The 22,606-nt window shown below is 39.8% G+C and overlaps 2 pseudogenes; one reads left to right on the forward strand and one right to left on the reverse strand.

Moving 5' to 3' along the window:
* The first annotated feature begins 138 nt into the window (after positions 1–138).
* On the forward strand, positions 139–7,566 carry LOC116677657 (potassium-transporting ATPase alpha chain 1-like; annotated as a pseudogene).
* Positions 7,567–8,963: 1,397 nt separating this feature from the next.
* LOC116677655 (DENN domain-containing protein 3-like) lies at positions 8,964–21,794 on the reverse strand (annotated as a pseudogene).
* Between the last annotated feature and the right edge of the window lie 812 nt (positions 21,795–22,606).

Here is a 22,606-nt window from a genome sequence, read left to right on the forward strand (position 1 = left end):
CCATTATGGAAGAAAACAATCAGAAAGACTGAATTTAGGCTTACGTGGATGCTTTGAGCAGGAGGGATCAGAGAGGGACAGAAATGAGGAGATTAAAATGTGTCTGTTGTTTATGGTCACTCTTCTTTCTCACTCCAGCTGTACTTGGCCATCACCCTATTTCTGCGTTGTGGTAACTGGCTGTTTGGGCCCTACCAAGAATGCAAGAGTACCAACATCATTGCCAGCTTCAAGAATCTGGTGCCACAGGTAAATTGCACAAACCAATGAAAATGAGGCTCATTCTTATCTCTTTCCTTCCTCTCTTGTTTCCCTCTCACTCTGTATCTTTCTTCATGTTGTTCATCTCCTTTCATCTTTGCTTGTTTTACTCTCAAATCTCCAAAAATAGCAAGCCATTGTGATCCGGATGGCAGAAAAACCAGATCAACGCCCACCAGTTGGTATGGGGGATTTGGTTGAGATCAAAGGAGGAGAAAGAGTCCCTGCTGACATTCGCATCATCAGTGGTCAGGCCTGCAAGGTAGATCACACACACACATATACTGTATATCCATACGGTACTACATTTGGACTAGTGAAATGTGTCATGATGCAAGTTAAGGTCAGACTTTGACATTTTACTATGAGTCCACAAAAAAAAATCAATGAGTCCACAAAAAACATTTTCTAAAAAGTTCAACATTAAGTCAGGGTTGGACTATTGGTAACTGAAAGACAACGTTAATTATGGCATCCTCGGTAGGCCAGCCAGTGTAATGTGCCCAGTATTGTACATAGCATATGAGGCCAGTTGGTGTAATGTTTTTGAATACAAAAACGTCAGTGAAAGAATGAACGTGTGGCCAATTAGACATTCTCCCTTCCTACCCTATGTTATCTTGGACATGTAATTAACCTTTTGTGAACATCCTTTATGTGCCAGGTGACAACTCATCCTTGACAGGCGAGTCTGAACCGCAAAGCAAGACTCCAGAATGTACTCATGAGAATCCACTGGAGACCAAAAACATTGCTTTCTTCTCTACAACCTGTCTGGAAGGTACAGTAAACAGTACACACTGTACATGCACATATATACTGTGTATATATATATATATATATATATTATATAATATAATATATGGCCTGGACTAGATATTGTCTAGTAGTTTAAGTATTTGTTTGATGGTGAACTAAGAATAAGCTCTCTTCTCTTCTCTTCTCTTCTCTTCTCTTCTCTTCTCTCCAGGTATAGCTACTGGTGTAATCATTAACACAGGTGATCGTACCATCATTGGTCGGATTGCCAGCTTGGCGAGCGGCGTCGGCAACGAAAAGACCCCATTGCCATAGAAATCGAACATTTTGTGGACATCATTGCTGGTCTTGCAATCTTTTTCGGGTTTACCTTCTTTGTGGTTGCCATGTTCATAGGATATGCCTTCCTGGAAGCCATGATCTTCTTCATGGCCATCGTGGTGGCTTATGTGCCAGAGGGGCTACTTGCTACGGTTACTGTGAGTTACTGCAACAAATGTAAATTTCTATAATACCGTTGTTGTATGGTGTCTAGTTTACCTGTATGAATGCTCATTTGAAAAGATGGCATCAATGCCAAATCATATCCTGTGTATTATGTAATAGTATGCAAAATGAGTGTGGAGGATTTAATTCATCACATGTGCTAGAGGCTCTATATTACCCTGTCAGTCTGTAACAGCCTGTGTCTGTGTTAACAGGTATGTCTGTCACTGACTGCTAAACGACTTGCCAGGAAGAACTGCGTTGTGAAGAACCTGGAGGCTGTGGAGACATTAGGTCAGTTTGTCTGAAAACCAGAAACATCCTGCTCCTGAAGTTTTGTTGAATTCAGGGACATAAAGTATGAGTTTGGTCTCTATTAAGTTATTGCAGCAAGCATGTATGTATGCACAGCGTATATGCGTTTAACCTTTAAACTGTTGTGTTTAGGCTCCACTTCAGTGATCTGTTCTGATAAGACGGGTACCCTGACTCAGAACAGGATGACCGTAGCTCACCTTTGGTTTGACACCACATCCATGCTGCCGATACTACTGAAGATCAGTCAGGTATACACTTAAAAAAGATTATTGTTAATATCAATACAGGCTATAATAAGCTAACTTGTGGATGGCCTATGTGGACTACATGTTTTTTTAAAGGATATTTCATGTTTTTTTTCACATTGGCGTATTCTTTTATTGTGTGGTTTCCAGGCCAGAATTTTGATCAGTCATCAGAAACATGGCGTTCACTGGCGAGAGTGGCTTCCCTGTGTAACAGAGCTACATTCAGACCGGATCAGGAAGGTGTTCCTATTCCCAAGGTACAAGTTTTAGTATTTGTTGTCTACATCCATTTGAGCTGGCAAAATGTCACATCTCAATGAAAACATTTGTTCCTTTTTGTCTCTTTGCATCTCACTTTCACCATCTCGTACAGAGGCTGGTGGTAGGAGATGCATCAGAGACGGCTCTGCTGAAGTTCACCGAGCTTTCTGTGGGGAACGTCATGGACTACCGTAATCGCTTCAAGAAAGTGGTGGAGGTGCCCTTCAACTCCACCAACAAGTTTCAGGTGAGAGCAAGGCCTTGCATCAGTTTGATCAATTATATATAAAATGTATTTTTTAAACATTGAATGCTATCATCTAAATATGCTTCTTTGATAGTGTGATACTGCTAGACTATAAACCTGTGATTCACGGTAGTTCTAAAAGCTCTGGCTTATTTGATTCAGCTTCTAACAACCACCCCTCTCTTCTCCAGCTGTCTATCCATGAACTGGAGGACCCTCTGGACCTACGCTACCTGTTGGTGATGAAGGGAGCGCCAGAACGTATCTTAGAGCGCTGCTCCACCATTTGATTAAAGGCCAGGAGCTGCCTCTGGATGAGCAGTGGAGTGAAGCCTTTCAGACAGCTTACATGGACCTGGGAGGACTGGGAGAAAGAGTACTGGGTTAGGGAGAACTTCTCATGACCTTGATGTTTTCCCAAAACTATCATTTCCCTTTTGCTTACAGTTTATTAAAAAGAAACTTCTTTAATGTGAAGTTGTTGCAAGTAAATACTACCATTTAGTTTTGTAACTAACACACATTAATGAGCCATAGACATCTTCTGCCATACACAATAAGAATTAACTTTCTACTGTTCTTTTTTTTCCCCACTTCCAGGTTTCTGTCATATCTATCTGAACGAGAAGGAGTTCCTCGTGGCTGTCCATTGACCCTGATGAGATGAATTTCCCCACGTCAGGACTGTGCTTTGCTGGTCTCATCTCAATGATTGACCCCCCGAGAGCCACTGTACCTGATGCAGTGATGAATGTCGTACTGCTGGTATCAGGGTGTGTTTACATTGTCCCACATACACCTAAACGGCTTGTTTGGCTGTCATAGATTTTTTTTTTTTATTAAAAGTGCTTGCAAGAGACTGCGTTTTCACATTGTGAATTATGTATTTCTTGTATAACTTGGAACTTTAGGTTGTCATGGTTACTGGGGACCATCCAATTACAGCAAGGGCAATAGCAGCCAACGTTGGTATTATCTCAGAAGGCAGTGAAACAGTGGAAGATATAGCGCAAAGGAAGCGCATACCTGTCGAACAAGTCAACAAGAGGTATTTGCATAACTGCTGTCCACAGTCCTCATCTCTGTTACAAATCAAGGATCTGAGGGTCTATCCGCTGCAGTATAATTTTTATTTCTTATGGTGTGACTACAACACAAAACTACAGAATCCTACATCGTCTTATACAGATTGACTGTTGTGTCTGAATGCAAGCTTGTGCCTTTGTCTATTTGTATGTAATGTAACTCTGTCCATCACTGTGTGTGTCTGTGTGTGTGCAGGGACGCCCGTGCGTGTGTGATCAGTGGTGGTCAGCTGAAAGACATGAGCAGTGAGGAGCTAGATGACGCACTGCGAAACCATCCTGAGATGGTGTTTGCAAGAACATCCCCTCAGCAGAAACTAATTATTGTAGAGAGTTGTCAACGTCTGGTAAATACACACAAAAATACACACACCTCTCACTTTACTACCTGTGCCCTCTTAATCTTGTGATTATTGAGTGAAATTTATATAACAATTTAAAAACAATATACCGAGGCAAGTTTCCTATACATATAATTTTAAGAATATCAAGGATAGAGACTATGAAGCTAACATTTAGCATTTAACATGTTTCAGGCTTGTGTCTGATGGATCATCTTTCATCCCCTACCCCAGGGCTCCATCGTCGCCGTGACAGGTGATGGTGTTAACGACTCTCCGGCTCTTAAGAAGGCTGATATTGGTGTCGCCATGGGGATTGCCGGGTCAGACGCTGCCAAGAACGCTGCAGACATGATCCTTTTGGACGACAATTTTGCTTCTATTGTCACTGGAGTAGAGCAAGTGAGACTTAAAAGAAAAGAAAGCTTGTGTTTTTTTTGACAAATCACATAAAAAGGTGGCTTTGGCTCAGTGGTAGAGCGGTTGCCTGCCAATTGGAAGGTTGGTAGTTTGATCCAAGTTCAGTCCCATGTCGAGGTGTCCTTGTGCAAGACACTGAAGCCTGAGTAGTGTGAGTGTTCATCTGATGAGCAGGTAGCACCTTGTATCGCAGCCTCGGACGCAGTGTATAGTTCCTGTACTATGTACGCTTTGAGTCGTCGTTAAGACTAGAAAAGCGTATATGCTATATGTATATATATCCTATATGTTGATATATCTATTTGACAAAACAATCTTAAAACTCAAGGTTCACTGTCTGGCTGACGGCTCGCTTTTCATCACTTGACCAAAAAACTGGATCTCCGCACTCTATACCCTTCCTCTGTTCCTGAATATCTCTGTTTTCCCTTTCTTGTCTGTTATTTTAAATATTATCAATACATCTGCAGTAAGATTGCCATACAATACCAGCCCCTAAAACTCAAGAGCACTTATTTTTTTAGTTTTTGTTATCACATTGTTATCTTGGTGGTTACTTACTAAGACAGTAAATGGATGCATGAAAGTGAAGAAGATATATACTGAAAAATATATTTACAGACTATATTGAGCTATTTTAGTGTGTGTGTGTGTGTGTGTGTGTGTGTGTGTGTGTGTGTGTGTGTGTGTGTGTGTGTGTGTGTGTGTGTGTGTAGGCCGTCTTATTTTTGACAACCTGAAGAAGTCTATCGCCTACACACTAACAAAGAACATTCCTGAGCTGACTCCATACCTGATCTACATCACCGTCAGCGTGCCTCTTCCTCTGGGCTGCATCACTATTCTCTTCATCGAACTGGCCACTGACATTGTGAGTGACTATTTCATTAGTACCAGTTCTTTTCTCATTTATGGTCATTACACTGGTCATTGCATTACATTTCTTTTCATCACAGATGATTGTGTATTTGTTTCAATGTGGCCTGTACATTGTGATTGATATTGAATCCCCACACACCCGCCTTATCCTTTACAGCGACTGAGTTGGTGACTTTAACAGTAAATTTGCATCATAATCTTCCACGCTCCTCTATCTGCTGTACAGAGATATATTGCTTTTTATTTCTGTCTCTTCTGTAGTTCCCTTCTGTCTCTTTGGCCTATGAGAAAGCAGAGAGTGACATCATGCACCTGAAGCCAAGAAACCCTCGTCGTCATCGTCTAGTAAACGAAGCACTGGCTGTATACTCATACTTCCAGATAGGTGAGAGAGTGTGTGTGTGTGTGTGTGTGTGTGTGTGTGTGTGTGTGTGTGTGTGTGTGTGTGTGTGTGTGTGTGTGTGTGTGTGTGTGTGCAAAACATGTATACTGTATCTTCACCCCAGTTACCCAGTCACACTGAATACAACAGACAAACCTAAAGGTTACCTGTATGTATCTCCAGCTCTATGAATACAATACCCGCTAATAGACTTTACTAGGCATGTCTTCCACTACTACTCTCTTGTACAATAAAGCAGATAAGACATTAACTTTTACACGAGCGCACTCAGAATCCCAATGGAGGCGGGTGAGCCACCGTGCTCTCTGTATACATTCTTTATACATTATTGACACATTATTTTCACTTCTTGTTCCCCCTTTTTTCTAGGAGCCATCCAGTCTTTTGCAGGTTTTACAGATTATTTTACAGCCATGGCACAGGAGGGCTGGTATCCACTCTTATGTGTCGGCCTGCGTTCTCAGTGGGAGAATGTTCATCTTCAAGACGTACAAGACAGCTATGGACAAGAATGGGTTAGTACAGACTTCCTACCTCTTGACGCATTTTGTCTCGTGTTAATCCAACAGAAAGTGGTTGGTTCAAGGAAGATGTGTTTTTTTATCAGCAAAATAACTCCTGTTTATCCATTGCTTACAGACCTTCAGTCAGAGGTTGTACCAGGAGTATACGTGCTACACTGTATTTTTTGTCAGCATTGAGATCTGTCAGATCTCAGATGTGCTGATCAGGAAAACTCGTCGTCTGTCTGTGTTCCAGCAAGGTTTCTTCAGGTTAGAAGAGACCCATCCCAAACATGCATCGCTCGGCATAATGTGTCTTAATAGCCAAAGTTATAGCATTAACAGTTACAGGGTTAATTCTGGGTCTGTATAACGTTAACATTTACGTGTCCAAAGCTTATTTTCCATTCACACATTTATTGGAAGAATGGGAAGAACAGGAACACCTGCCATTATTCTAACTTCAGTGTGTCCATGCATTATTCAGATTGTTGCTTTTCTTGTAGTTACATCATTAAAACAAATTGGGGGAACTGTATACAAACTGAGCATAGCTTAGTTTGTGATTTACAAATAGTTTGTGCGGAAAATGCTTGTGATTGATTCTATGTGGACATTTGGTAAATTTATTGTGTTTATTTGTGTGCAGGAACCGTGTCCTGGTTTCTGCCATAGTCTTCAGCTCCTTCTGGGTAACCTGCTTTGTTACTGCCCTGGAATGCCCAATATCTTCAATTTCATGCCTATCAGGTAAAGCACACAGTGGTGACCATCTGAAATCAAATCTCAGACTGGATTAGAAGGAAAAGGTGGTCTGTGTGTGGTATGATTGAGAATACACCTTTAATTGAAATATCATGAATATGGAGCCTGCAGGTAGAATGTCAGTTCCCACTACCATAATGTAGCCTATGTTCTAATGTTACATGCTGTGTTTTCCCTCCAGAGTCCAGTGGTGGTTTGTTCCTGTTCCATATGGTATTTTAATCTTTGTCTATGATGAGATCAGGAAGCTAGGAGTCAGAAGATATCCAGGAAGTAAGCAATGAATCTTTATCCTTCCTTCAAACCATTCAACACCCTTTTATCAATCATCATTAACATGTCCGCAAATATTAAGTATTCATTAACCTCTGGCTTTTATCTCAGGCTGGTGGGATCAGGAATTATACTACTGAGACCAGAGAGGCTCTCTCACCTATCCATCCATCCATTGAAATTCATGAAAGCCTCATCATGCTGCAAACTTTGTGATGCATGTATTTATATCTTAAACTAGTCTATTATTACAATTTGTATTATTATTGAAGAATAAGTAAATAATAAAAACAAGTAAATGCCTACATAAGTACAAATGTAATAATTACTGAAGTCATCAATGAATAATTCACACAGATTTGTTGGATTCCAGCTCTTTGACTGTGGCTGCATGTATTTGTACTAATAAAGAACCTGAAGACTGATGATGACCACAAATTAATAACAGTAGCAACTTGATTTTTGTATGTTCTATATTGCCGTGTGTTTTTTGAAGGATGCATCTTTACTTTTGTAGTTTGCATTTGATCTTATCAAGAACATGAAATCATGTAAAATCATTTTCAAAAATAGGCTGTGAAACAGGACTGTACATAGGCTTACATATAGCAGTACATGATAATACCTGAAAACATAATTTATTTTCAATGTTTTAGAAAGAAACACAAATGACAAGAAGTGAATGATTTGCTCTGCTCTGCCAGAAACCAAATCTCTGTAACATACGGTACATATTTGGTTTAAGGGCTTTTTAAGGACATATTTAAAAAGGTGCCCTGCCACACGTATTTCATTACTTTGTGGTAATGTCTGAAGTTCTACCATGGACATGGTTTTCTCATTCAAATTCAATGAGCTAAGCTGCTTAACCTCTGATTGACAGCTATCCAAAGAGAGCCTGGCTATGAGCATCCTTTACCCAGCGCAACTGGGTGAGCTCATGAATAGTTATAAGCTCAGGCAACATGACGTCAGACTGACCAGCTTTTGTAATCGTCCAGATTTCTCTGCTAATTTCTTTTGAGTGGCTAGAGACGACAGAAGAAGTAGCAGTTAATTTTCACATTCCCGGCATAACTCAAACACATATGGACCTAACGTACAGTATTTTTAAAAATGCAAGTAAAAACGGTTTTGTGTGGCAGGGGACCTTTTACCATTTTGTTTTAACCACCAGCAGAAAAACTTAAATAACTGAAATACTGTTTGTCTACAAAAAGATCTACCAAGTGAAAAAAGAACTTTCCTCTGCACTCTTTCATTTTCACTCCACCATTATTTTAATAATAATAATGTATTCTTTATGAGTCCCACAAGGGAAAATACAATTACACTCTGTTGTTATTACACACAGGCCTGAATTACTCACACATGATGAGATGAGCGAGGGGCTGCCCATAGAAAGGTGCCCCTAGCAGTTGGCGGTTTGGTGCACCTTAGCAGTGCCCTGGAGATGAACTGGCACCTCTTCAGCTACCAGCCCACCACCATACTTTGGTCCACATGTGGACTTGAACCTGTAACCCTCTGGTTCCCAAACCAACTCCCTACGGACTGAGTTACTGCCACTCCTTTATCCAATCTTGCTCTCCTCAACCTCCCACAGTAAGATCCTGTTATCACAGTCAAATAACCAAAGTGTAAACATTAATCAGGTCTTGTGTATGAACTCACAAGTGCCTTTTTGCTACTTCTTCTCTCTTGCTTTACTTTAGCTTTCTCCATCTCTGTTCTCTACTCAACTTTCCAGATGGCGATCTTGCCATCGTGGCGTGCAGAGCCACTCAGGACGTAGCGGTCCTCAGCAGAGCAGAGCGTCTGGATGCTGTCTGAATGGGCCTGCAGCTCCTTAGCTACAGTGTGGCTCTCTGCGTCCATCACCAACACCTGACTTCTCAGCTGACCGTCAGACTGACCTCCGACACCGCTCCGGCCACGACAGCCCACCCAGATCTGGGAGGAGGAAAAGTAGCATGTGATGTGAAGTGATGACTGAAGAGGGGGAAAAGAAAGTTAAAAAAGGTAAAAAAGGGTAGTCCGCAAGACAGATGCAGACAAAAAATGTAGTTTGAATAACACAATTTTCATTAAAATTCATGACCACCTAAAAAAAGGATACTTTCCTATATGCATGTTTGCTATACTTATAAAAATATGTTTTCACTTGAACACATACGCACCCAACAAAATAAGCATTGCTAATGTTAATCCACTTTGCTTCTTCAATAAACAAAGCCAGCTTTGTGTTACTGTGACCCACAAAAGAATTAAAGTGTTCAATACACATTACGTATGCAAACAAGTTAGCACTCAGACGTAACAGAATTTGAAATGTATCATAGCTCACCTGGTCCTTGACTCGGATAATACAGGTGACTCCTGAACTGCCTGGCAGGGAGATTCTCTTAAATGGCCGTCTGTGGCGGTTAGTGTGCCAGAGACACAGCTCTCCTGAGTTTGCACAGCCCGTCCACAACTGACCTCGCTGGAACAAAAACACAAGGAAGTGGCATCAATACTGTTAGCACGTGCAAACATTAAGATACTGTGAATCAGTGACAAAAAGCCTTTTATGTGTAGCCAGTGAGTTTTCATGCACACCATCTTTGGCCACCAAATCAATTACAATATGGTTGTATCAGCATATCCAAATGTTGGACAAAAATTGTCAGTAAATACCTGAATCTCTCAGTTTCAGAAGTTGCAGTGACTACCTGCGACAGCTTCATTATCACTGTCCAGGTGCCTGAATTCCTTTTATCTTCTCTAGCAACTGTTTGTTGCTGGCTATCATAAATGTTTCATTTCCTAATTGACTAACATGTTTGAATTGCTGATTGAAAAGCTGAATGACTGACTTGCTAAACCACTAAATGGCAGCCAACTTGCTTAACTGATGAACATATTAGGATAGCAATGTCACCTCTTGGATCACAATAAAGCTGCTGAAGCTACTGGGCATGCTTCGTATGTCATCAGGAAGTGCCATTCTTCTTTGTGGTGTCCCACTCTTTTTCAATTCCACAATGCTGTCACTACAACCTGCACATACACAGATACTTTTCATCAAGCCATTATCAGGGTCAGGTAAGCTACATTTTGACAAGCAGACACAATTGGTCGAGTTCAGGCATGTTCAGAGAGGAATATAGGTCTTATAGTTGCCATGCAGTTTACACTGTAAAATGAGGATAACTGCGACAGTAAGGAAAGAAAATTAACATCCATGTTGACAGACAGAATGTGCACTTACAGCACCACAGCGCGCCATCATAGATCTGTATGGAGGAGAGACGGTCACAGCTGAGGTGGTACTGTCGCTTCACTTTGAGACTGGCCGAGTCCCACTGCAGAATTGTCCCATCACAGCTGCAGGAGTATGTCTGCTGACTGGGAAAGACAGTTTGAGTAAAGCTTTTAATTTAAAAAGAATGATTAAAACACTTTTTCATTTACACATTTAGACCCCCTATTTATAAAGCTGCTTGTAATATTTAACCTGATAAAACTGACAACTGACAACAAGAAAATGTCTCCACCTGTTGTGTTGATCTCTGGAGTCCACTGTAAGTCCAGTCACTTCATGTCTGTGCTCAGTCAGTTGTTTGTTGCAGGACATGCTGTGTGTGTCTATGATGTAGATTACAGAGTCTTGAGAGCCAATCCACACCTGCTCCTGGACCAATCCCAGCATGCAGTTCTACACAGAAGATGTGACATCTTAGTTTCACTTCCCTTAGAAAAAGGCGGACTAACTAAGTCTCAAAAACAGTGTAATAATATTACTGTATCTGCAAATACACAGTGTAGATGTACAGTGTGTGCACCTGTTCAATAATGTCTTAAACAGCTCAACATTGCACAAAGAGATACAACCAATAGAATTAATGTGAAGAATTTTGTGAAGAAAGAACGTTCATTTTAATCCAAATACTTAATGTAGTTTCATCAAAATAACATTATGTTTAAAAACAATTGTATTAAAGCCACTATGTGCAGAATTAGATCACTTCTAACTTTGCAGCCTCTAGTAGTAGCATCAACAAAGACAATGTGGCAGATTTTAACAGATTTGTTCTCATAAATTCTACACAGTGTCTTTATGTTGGATTTACTATATAAAGTTTAAATACATTAAGTCTAAAAGAGGACTCCACTGATGTATCATTGCATTCCTATAACTTAGTCCGACTCATGACAGACAGTGATGTGTAAAGTTGGTGGATTTCCTCTTTAAGTAAATATACTCCTCACCAGCTGCAACTCTCCAACCTGGATGCAGTCCTGCAGCATGGACCAGCTAGCTGCATCAAACACAACCACTTTGCCCCCACTGAGAGCTACCCACAGTTTCGGGTTCATCTCACCCTCTGACTCTTTGCAAGTCAACTGACCTGAAGTAAGTGAGAAAGAGACAAGAGACCAGAGGACCAGTGAATTGTGAGAGCTGACTGTATGCAGTAAAAAACAGATTGTGCAGCAGGGTGGTATAAAAAAAGTATGGACGTCTTCAGTGGCAGTGACAATTAATACATAGAAAAAATAATAATTAGTTAGTTGACCCTTAAATAAATTTGCACCATACTTACTGGCAGGAAAAGAAATCAATACACACTCTTTATCACAGCCAGTGTCAGCCATATTGATCACTACATACAGTACGTCTTGTTTATCTAAATGAATAGATAATCAACACACTGTAACGTGTTGCACACGGTACCTGGTGTGTAAAGCAGCACATGTACAGTCTGAGGTTCAGCCAGGTCCAGTGATGGGTTGATCTTGTGTTTTAGAGTCTCTGAGGTAGTTTCAGGCACCATCATGGGTACTGGTCATAGAAAAGACATGACATTATACAGCAACTATTATGATCATCGATTAATAGGTCATTGGTTTAGCAAAAATGCAAAACATTCTCTAGTTTCAGCTTCTCACCCGTGAGGATTTGATGTGTTTCTTTGTGAAATAGTAAACTGAATATGTTTAAGCTTTGGACCGTAGCAACCTTGGGCTTAAAGATGTAATATTCTGCACTATTTTCTGACATTTTATAGACCAAATGATCAATACACTATTTAATCATCATTATCATTAGTTAGTCGGAGTGAATAATTATATTCTTTCTATAAAGAAAAGATGGCATCTAAGATTTTGATTTATTCTATAAGCAAAATATCAAGAAAAATATTAAGAAACATCACAAGGGTGAGCCCAGACCTTCATGTTTGATCTTATCAAAGTAGGCCAGCTTTGAGGCAGCAATGAAGGACCTCTGTGTCTGCAGGCAGCCCATGACAGCATCCATTAACAGGACGTTGGTCAGAGCCTGAGTCATGTACTGAGGGTCCTGAAGACACAATAAATAAACCATATCAAAGAAATGTTTAACAAAAACCTTGAAAAGTGACTTATGTAGTCAAAACAGTAACTAAATCACTGATGTAGTGGTTGTATTAGGTTATATGGAAGAGTAATGGTGAGGTCACACTTACAGTACACAACGCTCTGCAAATATTTGTTATTTTATGTATTCTGTGTAATTGAAGTCACAGGTCAAAGTTCACCATTGTACAAATTTGAACTGTGAATGTGAACAGTGGGCCGGAACAGTGTTGTCTTGCTAGATAGTGGAGTGATAGATAGTTTATTGTTCCAGCGGTGTGCAATCAGCCTTTGTTGTACCTTATGCTGGTCGGCCATCTTGCGCCCGGCCCACATCTCTTTCACCACAAGGTTCCAGAGTTCCGTCTCTGTCTTCAGATTGGCCTTAAACACTTCAAGCCTACCAGAGGTCTTGATACGAATGGAAGGAATACGCACAAGTAGAAAGGGAGCTGAGGCAATCTTTACGTCCTGCACAAAGATGGGGGAGTCATTTGTTGAAACAGGAGTGCAGAGAAGGTGATTTTAGAGAAAGTGGATTAGTAAACACTTGACCTGTATGTCTCTGAACTTTGTGATTTCCAGGAAGCTCTGTCCTCCCACAGTAAGCAAGAACAGACGTTTCTGCGTCATGGCAATTTGACCAAACCCATGGGAGGTCTTGACACATGACGACAACTTGTAGACACATTCACTATTGTCAAGATGGTCAATGACCTCAGGGGGCAAGTTGACGTCTTGTGCCTCGGCCTCCGTCTCCTTCCAGAAGGTGTAGAAGACTTTGAAAAGTTCAGGGTCCACCTGCTTCTGCTGGCCTGGGACACAGAGAGAGAGAGAGAGAGAGAGAGAGAGAGAGAGAGAGAGAGAGAGAGAGATACGCAATCAGGTGCAAGCAGACATACAAACATATGCAAGACAAAGACACGTTGAGTGGGGGAAAAAACATGCAAATATAGCTGAAAACATTCCCACTCGCATAAACAGATTACGGTATTTTCACATTCAACATCAGATATCTTTGAAAAGGGCTTATAATCGTTCATGTGTTACTATGATAAATGATCATCTGAATTCACACGGCTCATGAGAGTGGCTTCAAAGACTGTAATACTTGAATTTCCCTCCAAAGATCAAGTGTCTTATCTGATATCTCGTGACGTGGCTGACTGAAAACTTGTAAATTTTACCTATGCATTAGAAAGCTGATAATTGTTTTGTTGCAACACTAAACAAATTGGTGTATATATATATATATATATATATATATATATATATATATATACACACAGTATATATACACACACATATTGTAAAAAGGTTTATTATTAATCTAAAGAAACCAACATAAACGTGCTGTACAGCCTTACAGAGCATTAAAGAAGTGCAACAGATCATCTAACTGTGGCTCGATTCAACCATCACAACAAGTGATGTAATCAATTAAAATTGCTTTAATTTAATGCTGGTGGAGAATAACTTTACTGTGTATTCAACATGTCGGCTCAGAGCACATCTATTTGGAGGATTCCAAAAAATGCCTTTAAGAATTACTAATCTTTCACCGTTGATTTGGATCTTGATTCAGCACCAGTGATGGTACACAATTTTTATCACTTTGCCTTGACTCACACTGCTGGTTGCAAAATATGGTATTTGTATGTCTGAGGCTTGATACAAGGTTCTGTACAATTTAGAAAAAATATTTTATCAAAGTTATCAAAAGAGATCTCTAAACCACACACATGAGCTGCCTATCCTCACTTACCATCAGTAAGAGCATCAAATAATCGGTGTATGGTTGCTACATCCTGAACAATCCCGCACTCCTGAACGCAACGCACAAACTCTTCCTGAATCAGATGCTTTCGGGGAAGCGCAAACTTTTTAACATGGTCATCCGGCTGCACCAACAACTTCTCATTCTCTGTCTTCACCTAATAAAAAGGTGAACAAAGACAAAATCACATGTATCATCACAACTTTATCATCAACAAAGGCAGACTTGAATTTTCCCCTCAAACCACCACTTCTACAAGATTGTAATGATGGTTGTGTAAACTGACTGGCCTTGAGCATTAGTTTCCTGAGTTCAGGTTGTTTGTTAGCTTGCTGTCTCTCGTCTCGGTGCAGTTTGTCCACAAGCCGCGAGACCAGCTGTGTGGGGAAGATGGCGGTGTCCGTCTTGTAGAGGTTCTGGAAATCACCTAGAGCGTCCAGCCGCCGCCAACACAATGTGTTAATGAATCCACGCAAGTAGTAGAATCTGCAGAGGGGAAATAATTGTAATCAAGCCTCAACTCTTTGGAGTAACAATGTTTTTTAGTGGAATTAAGAAGATCAACAACTGAGAGTGGAAATAATAAACAAAATGTTGACAGACCAACAGTGTAACTTGATTGTACAAATTAAAATGACAGGAATGACAGTGTTGTTCCTGGAAGGATGACAAGAGGATCCTAAGGAATAATAAAAGCAAAATACCTGGCGAGCAGAGTGGAATTCTCATTTTGGACAGAGAAGATGGCTTTGCCAAGCTGCTGGATCAGCTCACTGTAATAATTTTGGACAGAGTTGAAGGACAGAGAGGCTGGAAAATCTGGGAGCTTGAACACATTTGGAAGCTTTGGAGGAGTTCTCAGCGCTAGGAGATACAAAGGGGTAGGGATTGCATGGAGAACATATTGGGAGGAGGGGATAAAGGCAAGAAGCGGAGAGAAACAAAGAAACACTTAATCTTTAATAGCTACTTTGTCTACAGTATATCCTGATGGTTTTTGGCCTCTGTTGCAGTCTCACCGGGGTCAGACAAGATGATCCTTGTCAGCGGTGTGTTTCTTTGGAAGCTGATAGTTTGATCGTCTCTGAGGTTAGGGAGGCTCATCCCCAGTCTCTTACTCAGCTTGCTCTCTGTAATAGAGCTCTTACTCCGGGCTTGAATCTCCTGCATGGTGGGTCTGCGTGGGACCTTAACCATGGCCTTCATCCTAGACAACACATGATAGAAACAATGCATCACAGGAGTACTTTTATTTTTTATTTGGTACCTCACCACTCAAAAATGTTGTCAGTTGTTTGGCATAAACTTATTAACTGTCTGACTGCCCCCTAAGCTTAAACTAATGCAGTCGAATACAACAGCCCTGCAATAAATCCTACCCTCAAGAAGATTTTGTTTAGAGAGGTGCTGATTCAACATTTTTTCGAGGCTGTAGGTTGGTGTGCAAACACATCAAGTGTTAAACTTTATATTATCAGTTCCTTTGAGAGTTGATGGGTTTAATAACTTACTTCTGCATCTCCAAACGAGTGCTGAGTTCCATTCGAGCAAAGTTGTCCATTTTCCTGTTGAGACGATCCTTAAGGAAGGAATGGAAGATTTGTGTCTCCAACACCTGCAACACAGCCATGTTCATTTGAAAATGAGCCCCTGGTCCTAAGTTAAAATAACAGAAAATATTACCCGTTTTACCAAGTTAGTATTTACCTTTTTGTAAAACAGCTGTTCAGCTGCCTCTCTGGTTTTCAGGAACTCTTCACTGTTAAACACTCGATGTTCATAGTTCAGATGACTGCTAACATCCCTATTATACAGTATACATACATGTTTCCCTTAAAAAATATATATTTTGGAAAACCCTCCCGTTAGATCTCAGTACAGAAACAACACACACAGAACCTGAATGTGTTGACAATCAGTTCCAATGTGATCCTCTGGATGTCGTGGTTGAGGTTGTGTTGCCACGCTCTTCTCTGTGCCCGCTGCTCATTGATGTCAGCGCAGCTCGCGTGGTGGCACTGATGCAGGTCAAAATGTATCTTCAGGGACTGACACCTGCAGAAACACACTCATACTGTAGAAACTAATAGAAACACATTCATATCTTTTTTCAAGTTTAAGAAAAGGATCATAAAGTCGCACATCTACTGTCCAAGTCCAAATCCATTGGCACTTTTTAGTTTGTTTGTTTGTATTTCTGTATAGTACTATTAGAAATTAACAGTAGTTGTATCACGCTTGACAGTGAGCACCTCTGTGTGAAGCAGTCTGCAGCAGCCGAGGGAAACTCTGGTAGGTCAAGAGTCTCAGAATAAGAAGTGGAGACACTTCCATTATCAATGTTGATTAGGATCAGATCATCTGTTTCCTGGACAGAAGAAGATCAAGAATAAAATCAATCCCTTCCTTATTTTATTTGTGCGTTTACTGAAAAGGTTCTTTTGTAAACAAATATATGACAATATAAAAAAAAAAAAAAATGTTTTGTGATCTAGGAAAATGTAGTCAACATTTGCAAACACGACCAATAGAAAATAAGAGTCAAATGTAATGCATTCACTTCAAAATGTGACTAAAACTTGTTTAAACTGTCTAAATCCTGCTGTGGATAACCTTCTTAAAGTTTAATGTTCAACTCTTTTCATCATTATTTCTGATTCAGAGATGGATATTTTGAATGGAAAAGCTACAGGGCATTTAAGATATACTATAAGTAGGTTTAACGTACAATCACTTCACAGCATTTCCATTATTCCATTCATTTTCCACTCTAATTGGAGGTTTTAACTGATTTGGAGGATTGTGTACTCACAGCAGCAACCTCGTCAAAATGACTAAGATGGCAGCCCATGAGGAAGGCAGTAGGAGCCATGAGAAAGTCCAGCATGCTTCTGGCCAGGACAGGAACATATGGCTGCTGCCACAACAGAGGCTAGGAGAAAGATTAGGGGGGCATGGATGGACAAACTAATGGATCAACAAGTTAAATAATGGATTGCTTGATGAAGGATTATGAAGAATTGAACACCTTGTATTAGATATTAGAAATTGATAGATATATAGATATTAACACTACTGTGCCCTTTGCAGATATGCAGACAAAGGTGTTCAACTGACCTGCAGAAAAAGCAAGAAGCTCTCTGCCACCAGCGTAAGTCTGGCCCAATCAGCAGAGAATAACACCACCCGCTGCTCCTGAAGGAGACAAGCTAGCACCTATAGAGGAGGGGACAGACAATCGGAGACAGAGTTAATGTGAGCCTCTTCTTGTTTCACTAACAGCAACACAACAGGTGTGTGTAGTACCTGCAGTAGTTGCTGTGGTCTGAAGCAGAAAAAAGGGAGATGGAGGTCTAAATCTATGGCTGGGTGGTCTTTGTCTTCTCTGGATGGTAATACAATGGTCAGAGGACGCAAGGTAAACATCTGCAAAACATACACATCATTTCATAGTTTGTGTTCTTCTATCTGGCTGTATCGCGGTTAAAGGATGCACTAAAAATTAACATATGCGCACGCATGCAACATGAACCTGATAACTCCTGGCTCACGATACAATGAGTATAAACATTTGAAACATTTTTTTTTTAACCACAGTAACCACAGAGTGTGAACACACATATACACACACACCAAGTGTAGTTGTCCAGGAGGGGGAATAGGCACCAGTGCCAGTTTGGCTGCAAACTCCTTCACTGTCTCCTCCACGTCAGACAAACAACATGTTCTTAGCTGGATTACCAGACTAACAAAAACCAAAGTAGAACAAACAGAAAGAGACAGAGATTGTGTTTGTGTTTTGTATAGTAAAGCTAAACTGATTTAGTTAAGCAGTTTAAGTTTAGTACACTGCTTCTCACCATGACAGACAGTCTTTGAGTGCACTGAAGTAAGGATACTTGGATATGACACAAACACTGTAAGCAGAGAACAGTTTAGAAAACTTAGAGGACCCAGGTCCATTCTGGAAGAAAGACATCCCTTCCTGTAAAGACACAGTGAACAGTGAATTGCTATTAGATATGTTTTTTTTTTATCTTTAAATGTGAGCATGCTATTTATTGACACATGCTAATTGGTTGAGTTGCCCACAATTGTATCTTAAATAGGTTTTTATTTGCAATAGGTTAGATATCTGATTGTAGCAGTAAAACATAGTTGGGCTTTAGTTTAATTGTTGTGTTTGAAGTATTATTTGAGTACTGTGTACCAGTATTGGTCGGTAACATTGCATTACTACTCCATGAGTCTTGTTACCAAAGACATCAGTGAAAACCAGGAAGTGGAATTGTTCATCTTTCTGTTCATTGGTTACTTGGAGCCCACCTGGAAACAAGAAAAAAAATATCAAAACATGTTAACACATACTGTAAGCATGATAGACTACAATTACAAGACATCCGTTTTGCACTACTGTATGGCTGAACAATCTGCATGTAAAAAAAATCAATTATCTCCATTTTCAACCAAATCTGTGCATGACAGGGAATATCAAATACCCGGGAAGCAGAGTTGAGGTAAAGCCATTAGGTCGATGTCTTTAGTAACACTGACACCTTCACTACCTCCTCTTCCGCCTGCTAAAATTAGAACAAAAGGACACAAAACACCAATGATAACATAGGTAGAGTTAGGTCAAGGACAAATCAAAAACCTTGAAGAAAACGTGTTGTATTTATAAAAAAATAAAATAAAAAGAATACAAAATCCTGCTGTGTTGTCCTGTTGTGTAGAAGTACCAGACTAGACAAGCAGGTACCAACCTGGGCTGGGAGCTAGTTGTTCCCTTTTCTTTCTGAGAAAGGAGCGCCGCTTCTTCCCATGTGACCTCACTGCTTCACTCTCAGCGTGTGGTCTATTAACGAAGGGGGGGGGGCCAGGACATGCAGTACCTCAGGCTCCAACTGAAGCTGTTCTGGAGTTCCATTATTGTTAAGGACCTGAGTGGGAGATGGGGGGGACCTCTACTCTTATCATAATTAGTTTTAATACATGTTATATTAAACTAAATTACACATAATCTACATACAGTCATGTGGCTCATTTAATCTTGAAACACTTGAAAAGGGTGGCATGGCTCGTTTGCATAATTAGCATAAGGGCATTATATCATTATTATTATTATTAAGGCATTATTTTTGTTGTCTGGACCATTGGTCACTCTCACTCACTCATTGCACAATTAGTCAGTGCCAAAGATGGTCTTTCTCGGTGAGTCTAAAACAACAAAGAGACTTGGTAAATGGAATCTTTAGATTTTTATTTTTAACAATTTTTGTGGGGCAAATTTTGTTTTTATTATACATACAGTCAAGCTACAGAGGTTCCTGGCCGGAATCCAAACAGGCATGTAACCACTAGGCCACCAGGATGGCCAAAATGGCGCAAATTATTGTTTATATATAATGATATATTAAGAAAAAGGTAATAAAACATGGGATTTACCAGTATTCACCATACTTATAAAAAACAACTCAGAAATAATGGAAATTCTAGAAAAATTAAATTGAATCTCATAATATAAAAGCAACAAAATGGAACGGGGCAGCAAACACAAGTTATGTATTCTTTGATGACAATACCACTACCCATTTTCAGTTTACAGTACACATTATCAGTCATATGTGTGTTGGGGCAGATACCTGGTAGAACTCCCTAAGTTTTTCGCTAGATGCTCCTACTATAACACAGGCTTCCAGCAGAGCAGGAGGCAGATGGTCCGTCATACTGGCACCAGCCCAGGACCCAGTGGGACCAGTAGAAAAGGGCTAACTCAGACTGCTGACAGTAACAGAAAATAGACAGAGAAGTCAGTTAGAGAAAGGAGTCAAAGCTAGGTATACATGAAGAGATAGATAATGGAAATGGCGTGTGTGTTAATAAGGCAGACTGTTGTTATAGTTTTCTAATCTTCATCTTTCTGCATGAGAACGTCAGCTTAATAACACAGCTGCTAGTAGCCAAGGTGGACACAGAGAGTTAAAAAAAACATAATGGACTCTTCAGAAGAGGTAATTATCTTCACTCGATTTTCTGGTAGCAAAAGTCACCGCCGGACGTCAAAATCTTCTGAACATAGCCATACTGAGAAATACAGAGGTTTTTTTAAACTGATAGTCTTAATTAGCTTTGTAGCAACTCATTCAGCAATGGTTTGAATTTAATGGACGTTCATTAATATAAAAAAACTTTACGCACCAAAGCCTTAATGCAGAAAAGAACTGATTAGAATAGCATATATACGTGACATAATAACACAGAGAAGGGCAGTGCTTTCCTTTAAATGCTGTCCAAAATGCTTTTCTATGGTGTGAGGGCAACCAATGATAAAGTTGTAAAGCAAATCTTAAATTGAGCAGTGTAATTTGTGGATTTTAAATGTACTTCATGACTTTTACTGCTGTACAATGTCTACATTCATCCATCCAATACATTGTTATTTGATTACTGCTGCGTAAATCAGTCTCTGGAACAAAGTACTGTCGCCAGCAGATTATCAGCTCCATGAAGTTCTTGGGAATCCATATGACGAGAAAAGGAAAACAACTGAATTAGTTAAGCTGATTCAAACCATGTGAAGGAAATACATGAAACAGGATGTCATTCATCATTTAATTAGTTTTTTTCAATACACATCCACATAATGTGATGAAGCACAAATTATTCCTCATTCCATATTTGGTATACTGCTTTTTTCTTTTACAACTGAGTCACCACAGTGAGAAACAAATTCTTTTAAATCACATGTCCCATGCTTCTTGGTCTAGTCTCTTCTTGGAAAATTAGGCTAATGTGTGCAAAAGTGTGCACGCACACACACACACACACACACACACACACACACAGACTTGCACCAGGCCACAATTAATTAAAAAAAACAATTAAAGCAGCATAGCATGGATGAAATGTTAACATCAAGTCCACCTTTAAATAGTCTTGCACATTTGACAGAGGCAGACTGATATTGTATGCATTTTTTTAATGCACTTTTGTGGCTCCATAGGAAAAATACAGTATGCTCAAATATTTATATTATATCAATATTTGTTTTAATTATTTTACAGTTAAATTGTCCTTAAAAATGTTTGCCCATTGCCAAAACCATTGCAACAAGCCCTGTTCACTGGTTTGAAATTAAATGATAACTAATCAACAGGAATGTCCAGCATAACTGAACTCGTAACCCATTAAATAACATGCCACATGACCTTGCTGCTGTCCCTCCATTATGGTCCAAGGATGTGACATGATCATAATCATCAATACAATCATATGATCCTTAAGACAACAGGGCACATTCCACATCAAAACCATAACAGCACATAATAGTGTTAGCCTACACCTTCTGATACGACACAAGCACACAACAATCTGGTATCTCTGTCTCCCAGACTGAGGGGTCATGACCAATTTCAATTCTTTTTAGCCTGTAACAAATGTGCCCTTAAATCTCAGAAACAATGTTTGAAGTGGGGAAAACTAACACGAGCATTTACACAAATAATAAGTAGACAAGCTGGCAAAACAGAAACATCATTTGAAAGATATTTGACCCTCAGGATTAGTTAGATGGAAAATAAAAAAAAGCAATTACAACTGTCTGATGTCTCAACTACATGCTACTCCTTTGCTTTCTGGATATTCTGGATTTGCTTCCAGGCAAATCCAGAATATTCTGTATTCTGTGTAAAACAGGGTACTTTTCAGTTTTAGTCATGTACATCTGAGCTAATTGCCACATTACTTTATTTCACTTTCTACACAGTATATTTAGCTGAAAATAAAGCTAATCTGAATCTCACCTCTATAGGAAATACCGAGTGACTTTCAGTGTTACGCTATGGCATATAGTAAAAAACAAAAAAAACATTGTTTATTTAATAGCGCTTTAAACTAATTCCCATTAGATTCGAATATGTCAAGCTAACATCACTGAAACATCCAAAGTAAATGACACAAGTTTTGCCAATAATGTTGAATTTAGCAAAGTTTTCAAATTAAAGAAATTTAGCTGACACTGTTTTGTCGCAGCTGCGACACGTGAGGCTGAGTCACAAGCTGTAGGCTACAGGTGAGAGGATGCTTCAGGCTATCTCGTGACTTGTCAACGATATCACGTTGAAGTAAAGTCTTTAAAGCTGTCATAAAAAGTTATTCTCTTTCAGGTCACTAACCTCGTCAACAGGCTAACCCTAGAG

The sequence above is a fragment of the Etheostoma spectabile genome, unplaced genomic scaffold (genome assembly GCF_008692095.1).
Source record: "Etheostoma spectabile isolate EspeVRDwgs_2016 unplaced genomic scaffold, UIUC_Espe_1.0 scaffold00005546, whole genome shotgun sequence".
Taxonomy (NCBI): domain Eukaryota; kingdom Metazoa; phylum Chordata; class Actinopteri; order Perciformes; family Percidae; genus Etheostoma; species Etheostoma spectabile.